This window comes from Callorhinus ursinus, unplaced genomic scaffold (genome assembly GCF_003265705.2).
Source record: "Callorhinus ursinus isolate GAN/ISIS: 27379988/994484 unplaced genomic scaffold, GSC_fseal_2.0 scaffold1, whole genome shotgun sequence".
In the NCBI taxonomy this organism is placed as follows: Eukaryota; Metazoa; Chordata; class Mammalia; order Carnivora; family Otariidae; genus Callorhinus; species Callorhinus ursinus.
Genome location: NW_027397063.1, coordinates 139,190,958 through 139,203,847, shown reverse-complemented (window position 1 = coordinate 139,203,847; position 12,890 = coordinate 139,190,958). Strand labels below are relative to the sequence as shown.

General features: G+C 45.5%; 1 long non-coding RNA gene across 1 annotated transcript; it reads right to left on the bottom strand.

The window, feature by feature from the left end:
* Positions 1-1,025: 1,025 nt before the first annotated feature.
* Positions 1,026-12,623, bottom strand: LOC141374224 (uncharacterized). The gene is made up of 3 exons (XR_012380978.1): positions 12,462-12,623; positions 7,798-7,893; positions 1,026-1,220 (listed from the first exon to the last, which is right to left on the bottom strand). It is a non-coding gene; the product is annotated as an uncharacterized lncRNA (long non-coding RNA).
* Positions 12,624-12,890: the final 267 nt, after the last annotated feature.

The window sequence follows — 12,890 nt, the reverse complement described above, 5'->3', positions numbered from 1 at the left end:
ATCTCCTGTTGAGTTCGTAGGTGTTCAGAATGGTTTGATCCCTATTCAGCTGAATTCCTGAGACCAGACGAAATCTAGGTCTCCTACTCCTCCGCCATCTTGCCTATACCACATCTTCTTTATCCATTCATCTGTCGATGGACATCTTGGCTCTTTCCACAGTTTGGCTATTGTGGACATTGCCGCTATAAACATTGGGGTGCACATACCCCTTCGGATCCCTACCTTTGTATCTTTGGTCTAAATACCCAGTAAAATGTACGCTGTTTTAAACCACCAAGTTTGTGGGACTTTGTTGCAAAACATGTTGCAAATTTGTGGCAAATGAATACAAAGGCAAAGGTTCACTGCAGCTGGGGGAGGGGAACTTGGAAACGGTAAAAACATCTGAGGCGGGATCCCGTGGTGCCCCAACAGTCTCTGCTCCCTTCAAATCAGAAAACTAAATTAGATAGCTAAAACTTCAAACCACTAGTCAACAAATTAGTTTACTATGAAATTAGGGAAGTGTGGCATAGTGATCAAGCCATGGGATCTGGAGTCTGATGCCCATTTGTTAAATCCTGGCTTTGGGCACTTATAAGCTCTGTATAACCTTGGCATGTTACATAAGCCTTTTGGATCCTTAGTGCCTCATCTGTAAAATGGGGGAAAAACCCAAGAGCTATTCTAAGGATTAGATGAATATATCCTTAAAGCACTTGACACGCAGTAAAATCTCAACGCAGATATTATTGGTAGCCCAGTGGGATCCCCTCTTTCTCTGTTCAACTGTTTACATTCTAAAGGCAGCAAAGGTGAGAATCAAGCTTGGTGAATATTAGGGATTAAAATCACTTTACTTGCCCAGAGGTTACAGTACACAGGGCTCTGTGTTTATAATCTCATAAATACTATGTACATATGAGAGTTTACTTGTCGTCACAGTGGGAATTATATAATACTGAGTCCAAGCGCAGAACGTATGTTCCAGGTTTTAAAATTACTTAGAAGAGAGTTGTTGAATATTGTATGGGGGGCTCCTCTATATGTCTATGGTTTAGCATTTTTTAAGTCTATGGTTTATTTAAAGTATGCCTTTCACCTTCATTGGAATTCGCTCTCCTCCTGAGATCTTTGTTAAGCCCAGCAAAGTCATCCATTAGAGTTGTGCCAGTCTCTCTTCCCAAGGTGATCTGGGGGGTATTTTCCCAGCCTTTTGATATGCTACGCAGCCATACCTGGGGAGAGTTTTATAAACAACCATTAAGTTGTTATTAGAAGTGTCAGGACTGGTCTAACTAGTCATTCTGTAATAATTACTGAAGTTCAACTGTAAATATAGAGCCACTTAGTGTTTCAGATCAGCTTCAGCTGAATCTAGAAATGGGCCCTACAGACCCCTTCTGGTATCCAGGTAGGCAATTCCTGGGGTCTTTTATTCATCTCTTTTAGAGACCAGCAGCTAAAACTCACATCAGCTCATGTGGAGACCTTGAAACAGCCTGTCAAGGACTGCAGAGCAGTTGATTCATACTTGGCAGTAGGAACCATCCAGAAGTGGTATATTTGCCATCCGTTCTGTTCTCCCTTTCTCCCCAGGTCCTGCAACTCAGAGCTAGCAGGGCTTTCTTCTGCATTCTGGGGCTGTCTCCGGTTTGGGCTGAAGCTCTTTTAAACTGGGCACTCCTCCTGCCACTCCAGCTCTCCCTTCTACCCCTGGGAATGGTGGCAGAGAAGGGGCGACAGCCCGGGAAGGGGAGGAGGATCTTGGCTGCGCTGGAGCCCTGGGTGCTGGCCCGGACTCCGTGAGGAAGGGACCGGGTGTGGCAGAGCTTGCTTTGCTCTGAGGCCGCGCCAGCTCCCGGAAATGCTGGAAACCCTCCCTGAGGAGGACCCGTTAAACCAACAACAAAAGACTTCACATCAAACCTGAGAGGGTTATTTTAAGGCCAAGGGGAAAGCAGCAAGCTGGAGAAAGGAGGGAGGCAGCAGTGGTAAGTCAACCACTGCCTCCTCATTTTTCAGCCACTCAGCCCTCCAACTACGCTTTCCCCGCTTCCATCCAGCTGCTCTGGAGCCTGGGCCTCCCCCCCTCGCCCTGTTCGCCGGATGAACTGCCCTGTCTGGGCCTTGCCTTAGCCGGGGCCTCTCAGGGATAGAGCTGTGTTTGTCTCCACTGTGTGTTGAACTTGGCAGGTGTAGGCGCATCTCATTCCAAGTCAAACTACCACCTTTCAAAAGAGAAGTCCAGGCCTGGAATCCAGGGCTCGGGCCGGGCCCTGTGTACCACCACCAGTGCTGTCCTTCTCCCCCGCCCATGCCAGGCCCGCCTTGGGTAATGACTGAGAAGGGAAAAACCAGGCATTCAGGGCTGGAGGTTGCAGGAGGCAGCTGGAGGGCTGTGGGCATAGGAATGAGGGCAGCTTCACGGCCAGAGGCTCAAGTAGCCCTGGAGAGTCAATGATTGCTTTGGACAAATGAGCAGCTATTGACCATCCTGATGCCACCTGGGTGCACAACCTGAGTGTGCAGAGCCCGCTCAAGGATGAGGTCCTGGTTTTCAAGAACCAGCCTTCTTCCAGAGGAGATCTGGAAAGACTGAGTCCACTCAGGAAGTTTCCCTCCCTTTTCCCTGCTGTCATGGAATCTGTTGCTCCCACAGAGACCGGTTGCCCTCTAAGGACCGGGAAGGGCAGCCTGCAAATCAGAGGAGCAGAGAGACCTCTAGCCTCAGTTTCTCATTTGAGAATTGTTGCCAGATAGTGAGATCCCTTGTCCCCTTGACCAGTGTTCAAGAACTCCCTGACAGTTCAGAGTAGCTGCCTAGGTGTCAGCTCCATCGTGTGTTAGCTACGTGACTCGGGCTAGAGATGGTTTTCTACTAAATGGGGGTCTCGTCTACCCACTAAGTGCTGTGCAGATTACAGAACATGTGGAAAAGTGCTTACTTGGCTGTTATTCTAATCAGGCCTTGGGCAGATGTCATAGCATTTTCACAGACGGCTTCTCACTTAGCTTCATAATAGCTCCACGAGGTGGGGAGGGCAGGGGAGGGGTGAGAGTAATTACATTTTCTTTTAAAGTTTGAAGAGCTTTGCCATTTGAATGATGGCCTTGGCAGGCCCACATCTGGCACAGAGTAAATGACCCCAGCAATATTTCTGCCCATGTGGGTTTTTCTTTCTTCTCTTTTTTTTTTTTTGGTTGGTGAACTTGCTCTGAAACAAAGAACTTCAAGGGAAGTAGACGGCGTTGAACATTTTCCAAGACCCCCGAGGGCCACCAAAGATGGGTAATCTGGTTTGGGAAAACGATGCATCATCTTAACATCTACAGTCTGTCCAGTATGAACTTCATGTGAGTCACTCGTGGAATTTTAAATTGTCTTGTAGCCACATTGGAAAACTTTTTAAAAGGTGAAATTAATTTTAGTAATATATGTTTTTAACCCCTGTGCATTAAACATATTACCATTTCAACATGTAATCTAAAGATTATTGATGAGATACTTTATATTCATTATATTCGTTTATTCATTTATTCGTTCGTTCATTCATTCATTCATTCATTCATTCATATATTTATATTTGAAGCACAGTGTGTATATTACATTAACGGCACATCTCAATTCCACTGCTAAAAACTCATGGGAAGCTCTTGATCTGTATTTTGATTTCAGAACTTTATAGTTGCCGGAACAGCCTCACATACTCAAGTCATTGCAAGTATACTAAAAGTTTTCCAGTCATGGAAATGAGTACCAGATTTTAAATACAAATTTAAATTGGGGCGCCTGGGTGGCTCAGATGGTTAAACGTCTGCCTTCGGCTCAGATCATGAGCCCAGGGTCCTGGGATCGAGCCCCACCTCGGGCTCCCTGCTGAGCAGGGAGCCTGCTTCTCCCTCTCCCTCTGCCTCTCCCCCTGCTTGTACACACTCTCTCTCTGCCAAAAATAAAATAAAATCTTTAGAAAAACACAAATTTAAATTAATTAAAATTAAATAAAACTAAAGTTCAGTTTCTCATTCACACTAAGCAACATTTAAGATGCTCAACGACCACATAGAGCTTGTGGCTGTCACCTAGGACAGTTCAGGAGAAGTTTCTACCAGGATGTTTTCTTGTTCACTTGTTATTTCCATACTTAGAATTTTCTTCACTTTCTTTGCAGTGATGTTTTAAGTCATTTGCCTATTTTACAAGTATTTAGAACTACATAATACCCTCTGTCTATCCATTCACCTGGGCACATTGCAGGACAGGGCAAATGATCGAGGGGTTCTACTGGTGACCTCTTTGCATGGTGAAGAAATTGAGCCATAGAGCCCCCGTGACACAGGACTCTGAGGGAGGGCCCCAGTGTCAACCTGCATATTAAAGAGTTTAAAATCTTAATTTCTGCCTTTTTTGGATGGAAGACAAAAATAAACAGAAACGAAAGACCTAACATTGCCTTCCTACACCCTTATGGATCACCTTTGCACATCATGCTTGGAAGTCCAGGCTTGGAGCACCGATGCTTTGGTCTCAGCCTTTCCCCAAGCTCAGGCATAAGCCCTGGTCCTGGACTTTCAGGGAATGGGTGATGTTTATTTCCCTCTGGCCTCCCCTCCTGCTCCCAGAGTTCCTTGATCCTGGTTTTTTTTTTTTAAGCGTATGTAATTACATTCATTTAGAGACTTGATTAAATATTACTTTGTCCTCCAAAACAAAACCCCAAAACAACAGAATGTCTCCAACAAAAGTCACAAACGAATGGCTAAATCTTTAGAATTTGACCTAATTTTGTTCTTTGGGGGCAAACTGTGCACTGGTTTTTTCCCTCTTACTCACACTTGGCTAAATATCTGGCATACTGTAATGGGACATCATGGAAACCTGTGCTTATATTTCCAGGATTTTCAGTGCTATGATTTTCTCCAAACTCACTATTTTCAGAAATAGAAGTGCCTTCCTATTTATATGTGGATTATGTATGGTTTCATTTGTCGGAGATTTTGGAGTCTAGACCATGTCTGCTTAGCAGCTTCATCTTGGCTGGGTTCTGGGTGGTCTGTTTCTTCTCCCATTTTTCTGGGTATCCCTCTTCACGCCTTTATTTTTCTTTCTTTAGTTATTTTGCTACTTCAATTTTCTGAGGTAGAATTTTTGGAGTCCTCAGCTTTTTGTGGACACAAGTTTGACTCTTAATGACCCATGCAGGAAGAGTTGCATATTTGGTGCTTTTCTTCTCTGCTGCTTTCCTTGAGGAGGATCCAGATAAAATTCTCTGAGGGAATGAAAGGATTCTTGGCAAACTGTAGGGACTTTCTTCCTTTCCTTTGCCTTGAAGTATATAAACAAAATATTCCAGAGCCCTGAAATGTTGTTTTCCACAAGTGCCTCATGAAGAATACATTTTATTAGGGGAAATCTAGTATGTTCCTCTCCAAGTTCACCCCGGTTCCAGCATATGGGTGACCTTTACATGGCTGTGCTGGGGCCTGCTCAGGGGTTGAGACCCCTCTTGCTGGTTATCATCATCTACAGGACACATTTCTGGTTTCCTTGATCAGTTTTTTAAAAAAGATTTCATTCATTTACTTGAGAGAGAGAGAGATCGAGTGGGGAGAGGGGCAAGCAGACTCCCCACTGAGCAGGGAGCCCATTGCAGGGCTTGATCCCAGGTCCCTGAGATCATGACCTGAACTGAAGTCAGACGCTTCACAGACTGAGCCACCCGGGTGCCCCTGATCAGTTTTATTCCAAGAAATCCTAACATCGTTTCATAACTTCTTATTGCTTCTGCTGCTTTTCCCATTGTAGTTCTTTAATTTCAGATATTATTATTCTATAGTACCAGCTCCAGCCTTGTCTTCCCGGGGAAGAAACCCCAACTGGGAGTGGTTGGGCTCCACTTGGTTTATTCGGAAAGTCTCCCCTATAAACACTTGTGCAGGGTTGAGATTTGCACACATCTCTATGCATGAAGACATCTCTTAGACATGGCAGGTTACTCTGGGTTTCCTATGACCTTCACCTGCCTTCTGGGAGTCCTGCTGAGAAGGGGCAGGACACCAGCAGAGCAGGAAGGTGTGGCCAGGGCCAGGATGTGGAGCATCTGGATTTCCATCAGCAGTGCATCAACCTCCTGTCTGCTTTGTGAATGGTTTTAGTAATGGTGTTTATATATATTTTTTTAATTTTTAAAAAAGATTTTATTTATTTATTTGAGAGAGCGAGAGCGAGAGCAAGAGCAAGAGAGAGCAGGAGAGAGAGAGAGAACACAAGTTGGGAGGGCAGAGGGAGAGTGAGAAGCAGTCTCCCCCCTGAGCAGGGAGCCTGAGGCGGGTCCTGGGATCAAGACCTGAGCCAAAGGCAGACACGTAAACAACTGAGCCACTCAGGGGCCCTGTGTTAGTATTTTCAAATCAAGGCTACTACTGATTTTGTTTTTTCTGTTGTTGTTGTTATTCTTTTTCTCGCTTCTTGACTGCCTCCTTCACTTTTTTACTTTTGCATGTGTCCCATTTAAGAAATCTTTGCTTACCCAAGGTTGTAAATGTCATATCAAAAGATAAATTGCTATGTTTCCTCTAGAATATTGATCATTTTTGCTTTCATATTTGGGCATGTGAACCATCTTAAAACACTTTTTAGTGTAGTGTGGGTTAGGGGTTGTGTGGTTAGCCAATTTATCCAGCAACATTTATTGGAAGGTAATTCTTTTCCCACTGAATTGAATGAATCACTTGATCGTATGTGTGTGAGCCTGTTGCTAGACTCCCTTCTTTTAATCTAATATTGTGTCATAGCCTCACAATAGTGCTTGATATTTGTTATTATGCATCTCCCAGGTTCACTCTTTTTCAGAATTGCTTTGGCTATTCTTAACTTCTCTGCATTTCCACATGTTAAGGATCAGCATAACAGTTTCTGTGGTGGGCTGAAAAATTGCCTCCAAAAGATATCCATGTCCTAATCTCTATGATTAGGATCCAATGATTATTACTCTATATGGAAAAAATTAAGTTAAGGATCCTGAGCTGGGGAAGTTATCCTGGATTATCTGGGTAGGTTCTAAATGTTTTCACATATTTCCGTATAAGAGAGAGGCAGATTTGACTGCACCAAGACAAAGGTGATAGGAAGATGGGGCAGGGAGATTTCAAGAGGGTGGCCTTCCAGACGGGTGTGGTGTGGCTGTGAGCCAAGGAGTACTGGTAGCCGCCAGAAGCTGAGAAGCAATGGACAGATTCTCCCCTTAAGCTTCTAAAGGGAGCAGGATCCTGTAAACACCTGGATTTGGACCAGGTGATACTGATTTCAGACTTCGAGCCTCGAGAACTGTGAGAGATTAAACTTTTATTGTCTTAAGCCACCAATTTGAGGTGATTTGTTATAACAGCCTTAGGAAATGTATCACTTCCAAAGAAAAATCTGCCGGAAGTTTGTTGAGATTGCACTGAATCTACAGATCACTTTGGGATACACTGACATCTTAACAATATGGAATTGAATAAGAATAGAAAGGCTGATCCTGGCTGATGGAGGGTGTTTCTGTGTGTGTGTGTGTGCGTGTGCACACCAGAGAGAAAGAGAGAGATGGAGAGAGAGATTGATGGGGCCAGTACAAAAGAGAAAGGGTAGACATGGGAAAGGAGCTTGGACCACAGGGAGGTGCTGTGAGAGGGGTCATGGTGAGAGTATAAACAGCATGTGGAGCAGCCCTGCTTGAGAGGGAAGGTAAACATGTAGTGAGGACATTTGGAAACATAGGGCCCAACCACACAGGGATCTTTGGGGCTGGAAAGTGGGGCCAAGGTCCACTATACCTGTGATTTCCATGGCAGCCTATAGCCAGCCCATAACAGTAACTGGAGGTCGATCAGGCAGAAGGTTAAGTGAATATTCTCTCCACAAATATTGATCTAGAGGAAAACAAGACAAAAACATTAGCTTTCCAGATGCTCTCTTATTTCTTCCCTCTTTGTCATTTAGGTACCTATAGTCCTATATTTATTTCATATATATGTGTATATATGCACACTACATCTTACTAAGCTATATATTTCTGAAATGTATACGGTAGTGTGTGTGTGTGTGTGTGTGTGTGTGTGTGTGTGTGTGTGTGTATAAAACAAAGGATTATCACAATGTGTAGAAGATTCATACAAATTAGGGGCGCCTGGGTGGCTCAGTTGGTTAAGCAACTGCCTTCAGCTCAGGTCATGATCCCAGGGTCCTGGGATCGAGCCCCACGTAGGCTCCCTGCTCAGTGGAGAGCCTGCTTTTCCCTCTCCCTCTGCCTGCCACTCTGCCTACTTGTGCTCTCTCTCTGTGTGTCAAATGAATAAATAAAATCTCAAAAAAAAGAAGATTCATACAAATGTATTGTTACATTTAAGAAAAATGGAGGTTGGGGCGCCTGGGTGGCTCAGTCGGTTTAAGCGACTGCCTTCGGCTCAGGTCATGATCCTGGGGTCCCGGAATGGAGTCCCACATCGGGCTCCCTGCTCGGCAGGGAGTCTGCTTCTCCCTCTGACCCTCTTCCCTCTCGTGCTCTCTCTCATTCTCTCTCTCAAATAAATAAATAAAATCTTTAAAAAAAAAGAAAAATGGAGGTTGGATATAATGAGAAATTCAAAGAAACATGAATGGTTAATAAACCCTGGGAGTCTCAACTTCACCAGTGCTCTGTGTGAGCTCCAAATCCGTGCTACTCTGCTGGTGAATCTGGGGCTGGGATTCTGTGAACTGCATTGCTCTGCTGACTCCCTGTTAGGTTCTGCCAGAAGTACTAGAAGGAAGTTGGAAGAAACATCTCTTGTTTCTCCCAACGTCACCTCAGAAGAAGCGCAGTTGGTTCCTTTTCCCAGATTCTTTCCTCCCTGAGACAATCTCATTGCACTCCTTTGACGTGCCCTTGGCATCCAGGTAAGGGTTTCTCTCTGTGTTTGGAATCCCCTTCTCCAAGCTCCTGAGATGTCCACACCACTCAGGCAATGAGACCTGTTCTGTGGTCCTCCTCGCCCTTTATTTCCCCAGCCTTGGGGGTAGATGTGCTGTTGGCAATTGCCACCTTTGTCTTACTTCTGACTTTTCCAGGCTTCCAACATGTTTACCCAATTACCTATATCAAATTCTCTGTTAAGACAATGAGCATCGTTTTTATTTTCCTAACTGGACAATGACTAATACAACAACTAATGTATAAAAGGCAAAAAAAAAAAAAATCCGTATATCTATATATCCGCACCCTGACACCTATTCAGCTGGCAAAAATGGACAAGGTCAATAAATATTCAGGGAGAGAGAAAATTGAAGAAAAAATGTATTTTAAAATAGGACATCTTTTCAGGTAAAATTGAGGAGTCCATTGTAGATATATGATGCTTTGGGCACAGAACTGCGAGCCCTTAGAAGCCAAGCTGAAGCAAAGGACCTGTCAATGGGATGGTCCTGAGGGTGACATTGTGGCTCTTTCTTTGAGCTTTAATGGACCAGAAATCTGCTTTTTAAAGATATTCCTCGGTTGCAGGAGACCTTAGACTATCCTGATCCATTTAACTTTGGGGAGTTTCCCAATTCACTGTCTCTGGGGTGGTCTCCTGGTTTGGCTCAGGAGCAGGGGACCCTTCAACCTTGACTATTTCCCTGAAACTTTCAACCCCTTAGGGGATTCCTAAATTAATGTCCAGCACCTTTTCTTAAGATGGAAACTCATCTTAGAGAAGACGCTCTGTTCTCTGGTCAACTTCTTCCATTCAGACCTTCTCCTCCCTCAGGACCTTCTCTTCCCTCTATTCTCTGCCTTAGGGACATTGCTATTCTGTGGCTGGAGTCTCAGGAAACAACCCGCCCTCATCTATTGGTAGGATGACCAACTCATCTGGGTTTGCCCAGGACTTTCCTAGTTTTAGCACAGAAAGTTCAGTGTCCCAGGGAACCCTTCCCTTCTAGGCAAGCTGGGATGGTTTGGTCACCTCATCCCTTGGCTCATTTCCTGCCATCACTCCACCTTTAAGTTGGTTCTGGGCTACATCCACAGCCCCACTGTGCCACATTGCTTCCATGATGAGGGTGTGAGGGACTGAAAGATCTGTTTGCCATCTTCCCCAGTCTGAGGGCCCTGTGTGAGCCCATGGTCACTACCAGAGGGATGGATCTCAAGGTCCTCTGGACTTCCACACTCACAGGTGCTATGGCAGAGCAAGGACTTTCAAGGGTGATGATGTTGTTTCCCTGGACTGCTTGGCAACCTTGGCTGTGGAGTCTCACCCTGGAACATGGGTGTCCAAGGAGGGAAATGTAAATAGGGGGAGAGGCCAGGATTGGATATCTCTCAATTTAAACACTTTAATGGATTCAAGGATCTTGAGAGGAGAATCTGGCCTCTGCCACACACTACAAAACCATAAAATATGACCATCTAAGACCTACTGAGCTCCTGAATGAGGAAGATAATCTAAGAGGTATTTAGGTGTGTTCCTAACCAGCGAAATGTGCTCAGTTTCTGGTTTCTCAGCCCTATGGAACTTCCCAGGAGGGGCAATGTAGAGTAGGCAGCCGTCCAAGGACCACTCACAACTGACTCAGAAAGACCCTGCCTGGTCTGTTCCAGCTTCTTGCCCAGTGTGCCTTCCAGGCATTTTCCAGTTTTCTGGTTTCCCTTGGAAACTTTTTTTTTTAATTTTTATAGTTTTAAAAGATTTTGTTTATTATTTTGACAGAGAGAGACACAGTGAGAGAAGGAACACAAGCAGGGGGAGTGGGAGAGGGAGAAGCCGCCTTCCCGCGGAGCAGGGATCCCAGGACCCTGGGATCATGACCTGAGCCAAAGGTGCCACACAGGTGCCCCACCCTTGAAACCTTTAATAAGCCATTTCCTGATGGATTCACCAAGTGACTCTCATCCTCCTCCTCAGTCATTCCCCTGGCCTCTTACTGGGGAGAATTTCCTGTTTCCTCAAGGTCCTTCCCTAGCCAGGCCCTGTCAAGCAGTTCACACAGAAGCTTTCTGGGAGCTCCATCCACTACTCCTCCTCCTCAGGGCCTTATTGGTCTGGTCTTTACATTCACAGGATGGTAAGAGTCCATGTTTGCCCTTTGATTAAGAAATCCTGGTTATTTTCTTTGAGGCTACATCCCTGCCAGAGACTCACACTCTGAGGCCAAGGTCCACCAGAGTTAGATGAGCCCCCTTTGAACTGGGGTGCTCCAGTTGCCCTTGGATCTCATTGCTGACAGGAAATCTTTCAGAAAGTATGGAGTCCGGCCACATAGGTCTGGGGGCCCAGGCTAGATGGGAGATGATTATGAACCCAAGGACTTAAGGCTTTCTGAGATCTTTGGAAAACTGAAGGTGAGCCCACAAACTTCCAGCAGCTTCTGCAACAAATGTCACTTCAGGTGTTGAATTGCATTCAGGGCAAGGGACTATATCTCATTTTGGGCTCCAAGGAAAAGATATGCCACAGGCCCTAATCTAGGTTGGCGAAGATCATAGGGTACAGGAGAGAAGGAAAGAGACGAATCAACTTTTTCTGAAGAGAAATTAGATCCTATGCCACCTTAGTCCTCGTGGCCAGTCTCCAGGCTGGCCCATTATCGTCCCTGTGTGCCCCTGTGTTGGCACTGAAAGACTTGAGCGAGGGGCTGGGACTGTCTCACTGCTTTTTCTGGGCAATTGGTGGACATAATGTGTGGACAATATGCTGTTCTACACCGAGTCAACAGAGCTGTGTTCTTTCCAGGTTTTTCACTTTTAATGTGGATAACAATATTTCTATTTTTCTGACACTGAAAGACACAAGTGAGGATGGTTTTACTTGTTGATTAATTAATTAATTAATGATCATATCCTCAATTGTTAGTTGGTTAGTAGCCCTCAGCTGAAGACAGCACCAAGTCTCAGGCCTACACTCAGTACTCCGTGGGCTAGGATCCTGCTCCCCATGGAAGCTGAGGTCTCTGTCAAGGACAAGCTGAGGGTTCTGTCTTGCCATCAGAGGCTTTCCAAAGCTCAGTGCCACTCTCCAGGTAGGGCTTGGCCCAGGGGAGAAGCTCATCTTGAAGTGCCACAGAGGGGAAGGAGCGATACACAAACATTCTTCCGCGGGTATCCTGAACTCAGTTAATAACCTAGTTGGTGACCATTGAATCCCTGTGTTTGGGTATATATATATATATATATATATTTTTTTTTTTTTTAGAGAGAGCAGGGCGAGGGGCAGAGGTGGAGAGAAGCAGACTCTATGCTGAGCAGGGAGCCTGATGCGGGGCTCCACCTCATGACCCTGAGATCATGACCTGAGCCAAAACCAAGAGTCAGACACTTAAGTCACCCAGACGCCCCTGGGATGATATTCTCTTCTTTCCGGATGTTTCCTGTTCCAGGTGTGTCTCTGAGGCAACAAATTGATTTAGAAAAGTGGGAGGAGGAACAGGAATATGAAGTGTCAAGCTTCAGCTGGGGTTGAGCCATGGCTCCCCTTACCTGGCTGATGTTCCCTTTATTCTGAAGACCAGTAGCAATCCTTCCCTGTAGGAGGGAGGCTGAAGAGGGGGGAGCCCAACTACACTCACGTCTCAGTCTCCTCAGAAAGGAGATAGGCGTCCATCATCTGAGGCCTGAAACTCACTGCTACCTCAGGCATTGGGCCCTGAGATGCGTGCTGTGTTCCAGAGAGTTCCGAGCCTGCATCACAGAGCAATGGGGCAGTCACAAAGGATTCCTGAGGGTGGGGGAGAAGAATCCACAGCCCCACCCCTGGCATCCAGCCTAAGAGGTCCCTTCACACTCCTGGGGATCTGGATGCCACCCCCTTCCCTGTTTCCTATTGCCAGCCCTGTCCTAGCTTCGTATCCCATATATACCTTAGTGCAACCTTTCAATTTATTCTACCTCTCACCGAGACATTATCTG